The sequence below is a fragment of the Dromiciops gliroides genome, chromosome 5, assembly GCF_019393635.1.
Source record: "Dromiciops gliroides isolate mDroGli1 chromosome 5, mDroGli1.pri, whole genome shotgun sequence".
In the NCBI taxonomy this organism is placed as follows: domain Eukaryota; kingdom Metazoa; phylum Chordata; class Mammalia; order Microbiotheria; family Microbiotheriidae; genus Dromiciops; species Dromiciops gliroides.
Genome location: NC_057865.1, coordinates 138,941,560 through 138,946,280, shown reverse-complemented (window position 1 = coordinate 138,946,280; position 4,721 = coordinate 138,941,560).

Here is a 4,721-nt window from a genome sequence, read left to right as displayed (position 1 = left end):
AAAAAAAGTATAGCAGAAAAAGATTGCCTTGCCACTCTTTCTCTTTTCAAGTGAAGATTTTGAGCAGAATAGTCCCTGAAAACATAACTGCAAAATTTTGTTATAATGCCTTTGGAGGGGGCAACTAGGTGGCACAGTGGATAAAATGCCGACCCTGGATTCAGGAGGACCTGAGTTCAAATCCAGCCTCAGACACATGACACTTACTAGGTGTGTGACCCTGGGCAAGTCACTTAACTCTCATTGCTCTGCAAAAAACACACATAATCCCTTTGGAGGCAAAACTAGATTTTGACCAAAAGAGAAGTGAAATGAGTACTAGAATATGGAAACTATCTTTGAAAGTTGATACAGGCAAGGTTTTTAAGCATTTGAGATACTTGGCAATGACCTATAAAGCAGTAAGAAACAAAACCAATAATATGAAAGAGGTACAAGTTGAGAGAAGCATCAGCCATGACCTATAAGTAGACAGAAGGGTAGAAAAAATGAATATGTGAAGCTTGTGTTGTTTACTGAATTCTCGAAACAAAACAATTTAAGCAGATTTTTCTTTGGTCTGGTATATTTGTATATTTTAAAACCTCCTTCCTCACTTCCTTACATTTATAGTCAGGGAGACCATCTGTTTGGGGTGATCTTAATTATACAACATTTGATTTTAACATCCCCTGAATGAGTGAATGAAAAATAATTTCTTAAATGCTTACTTGGTGAAAATCACTGTACTGAGGGCTAAGAATAAAGAGACAAGGGTGAGAGTCCTTGCCTTCAAAAGCTTATATTCTAATGGAAGAAGATGACACATTTAGGAAACCTATAGCAGGGGGAGTAGGAAGGTAGACCTTAGTGGAATTTTGGAGATGAGCAAGAAGTGATACTCTGGTGCCAGCTAAGGTAAGGTGAAAGCTTAAGGAAAAGTCATTTGAGTATGCTGGGAGCTTAAAATTCTGTCATTTATTACAATGCTCAACAAGAAGTAATCAAATAATTTCAAAGAAATAATATTACATTCCCAGATAACAATCAGGAAGGGAAGTTTATATACCAAAGTATCAATCTTCTCCTTAAAAAGAAGGGAAAAGAAAAAGGGAGGTAAGTTGGGGAACTGAAAGACAGAATTGGAAGAGAAGAGGTAAGTTTTTCAATCTCTTAATGATAAAAGAATAATAAGAATTGGTTCCTTGTAAAATGTTTTTAACTTCAATATTAGTCCTTTAACTTTAAGGTTTTACTTTCCACTACCTTAACTACTCACCTACAGTGTATACTCTGTGTAACCTCGCATGGTGTAAAGAAGGATCAAATGGCTGCAAGGTCTTTGCAAACTTTAGTTTATACAAATGTCAGGAATTATTACTTTTCAAAAATAAACTATTAACGATTTCACAGTGATGATACTGAAGCTCATCCAGTGTTTATAGATGTGGGATTTCCCATTAAGAATTCAACTCTTAGGGGCAGCTAGGTGGCGCAGTGGATAAAGCACCGGCCCTGGAGTCAGGAGTACCTGAGTTCAAATCTGGCCTCAGTCACTTGACATTTACTAGCTGTGTGACCCTGGGCAAGTCACTTAACCCCAATTGCCTCACCAAAAAAAAAAAAAAAAATTCAACTCTTCTCCTATGGAATAAGATAAAATTGCTTAAAATCAAAAGAAATTATAAGCCTCTATTTCAAAACATAGTGCTTATAATAAGGGATTGTGCAATACTTTTTGAGACTCTGTGTTTTTTGCTAAGGAAAAGAGTTATGAATTTCTTATTCAGTTCAACAAACATTCATTAAGTGGCTATTAGAAATACAATTCTGTGCTGGGCACTGAGAATACAAATACCTCCCTACACTCCAGGAATTTATGTTCTACCTGGGGAGTAAAGGATACAACAGGTAGACAGGAACACAAATAGGCAATTATAAAACCTATATTAAGTAATGCAAAGACATTTCTAGAAAGAATAAATGGGAGAAGAGGATCTGTGGCATCCCCAATCAGGAGATGTTCTGTGAGTTGTGATGTGAACCATGAAAGAGATTCTAAGATAGAAGAAAGAGTGCATTTCCAAAATGGGGTATAACTTGTGCAAAGGGTTGAAAAAAAGACCACATATTTTAGCAATCTAATGGTTTCACAGTCTGAGAAGCACTAAATGCTTCTAAAAAATCAGTTCTCTCTAATCAAAAACAGCAACAGGCCTGATTACATAAATGAAGTTCATGGTTCAAAATAATAATGATGAGGGCAGGTAGGTGGCACAGTAGATAAAGCACTGGCCCTGAATTCAGGAGGACCTGAGTTTAAATCCAGCCTCAGATGCTTGACACTTACTAGCTGTGTGACCCTGGGCAAGTCACTTAACCCCAAATGCCTCACCAAAAACAACAACAACAAACCTCAAAACAAAACAAAATAATAATGATGAAAATAATAAAACTTTAATACTTCGATGGCTGTATACTATTTCTATTTTTTGTGTGTTTCTTTTTAGAGGTTTTTCCTTTTGCTCTGATTCTTCTTTCACAGCATGACTAATGCAGAAATATGTTTAATGTGATTGTACATATATAACCTATATCAGATTGCTTGCTGTCTTGGGGAGAGGGGAGGGAGGTGAAGGAGGGAGAAAAATTTTAAACTAGAAATTTTATAAAAACAAATGTTGAAAACTATCTCTACATGTAACTGGAAAATAATTAAATACTTTAATGTAAAAAAAATAAATAAAAACAAAAAACAAAAAAAACTTCGATGGCTGTGATCTCAGTGATATACACATTCCCTCAAGTAGTACAACTCATAACACAAGGATACTTTATATAGTTTTTGTCCCTGTCCACTCATAAATGATCCAAATAGATTCTAAACAATGCAAGGTTTTGTGTTTTGTTGTAATTTTGTTTGTTTGTTTGTTTGGGTTTTTTGTGAGGCAATTGGGGTTAAGTGACTTGCCCGAGGTCACACAGCTAGTGAGTGTCAAGTGTCTGAGGCCGGATTTGAACTCAGGTCCTCCTGAATCCAGGGCTGGTGCTTTATCCACTGTGCCACCTAGCTGCCCCTTGTTCTCATTTTTTAATCATTAAAAGCAGATTGTTGTATTGTCTTTAATCATAGTAGCAACTAACTATATTGAAATGCAAAAGAATAGTAAAAGGTCTTGAAATCATTCTATATAACTATTGGCTAAAGGAACTTGGTAGCATTTTACTTAAAAGAGAAGGCTAACAGAAATATAATAGCTATCTTTAAGTAGTTGAAGGGCTGTGGAAGATAAATTATGTTTGTCCAGCTTAGCCCCAGAGTGCAAAACAGGAAGCCATGTTTGGCAACTAAAAGCCAAATTTAGCCTTGACGTGAGTAAATAATTACTAATAATTAGAGTTATCCAAAAGTGGAATGGGCTGCCTTGAGAAATGAAAGACTTGCCCTCCTTGGAAGATTTGAAATATAAAAATAATTCACAAATAATATTAATGTAAATGAAACAGTGAAATCAGGCATAATGTATTTGGTACTACCCACAGCTAAAAATTGATGAAGTTACAAACCCCCTGTTAGGGTAAATACACAAATAGTTTGGGGCAGCTAGGTGCTGCAATGGATAAAGCACTAGCCCTGGATTCAGGAGGACCTGAGTTCAAATCCAGCCTCAGACATTTGATACTTACTAGCTGTGTGACCCTGGGCAAGTCACTTAACCCTCATTACCCTGCAAAAAACAAACAAACAAAAACAAATAGTTTGAATGGTCATTCCTCTCAATATCATATTTTTCTTTTTTCTTTTTCTTTTTCTTTTTTTTGAGAGCAAATAAGGGTTAAGTGCCTTGCTCAGGGTCACACAGCTAGTAATTGTCGAGTATAACTCTGGTCTTCCTGGATCCAGGGCCAGTGCTTTATTCACCGTGCCACCTAGCTGCCCCAATATCATATTTTTCAATTCTTCCTTTGTAGCTATAGATAAAGGGGACATTGTCTAGTAGCTGCTTTTTAATAAATTAATGTATAGGCTAAATGTAAGCTGCCAATAAAGAGTTATTTATCATTAAAGTTTTCATAAATATGACATCTTTCAACCAATCTCACATGCATGGTCTCATCATACAAAAATAAGAAAATTATATGAAGCTCATAAAAAATGCATCTCTGCTAAAAACCTTCAAAACATAACATCATGGTGGCAGCTAGGTGGCGCAGTGGATAGAGCACAGGCCCTGGAGTCAGGAGGACCTGAGTTCAAACTCGACCTCAGACACTTAACACTTACTGGCTGTGTGACCCTGGGCAAGTCATGTAACCCCAACTGCCTCGCCAAAAAAACAAAAAAACATAACACCATAATGAAAATCTTCTCCTAGGAGAAATCCATGGTAAAACAAAAGAATTCATCAATAATACCTTAAATAACAACGTCTTAAAATTTTTTAAAATCAATTTTGTAAACTACTTCCAATGTAAAAAGCATTATTCTTTTCTTCCAACTCAAAATAATCAGACTACACAGGAACCATGCATATTCCATCATAACAAAGAAACAAAATACAAAACAAATACCACACCTCAGTTAAACAGTTGTATAGTGCTACAAAAGTCAAAAGGAGTATTGTTCAGCAGAGTTCATTATATCTTATTCTACTAACAGGTGCTTATTTTAAGCATTGATTTCTAGACTAAAGCTCAGAATCCCACATGGAAATAATACAGTAAAGATAATTTACTAAGTG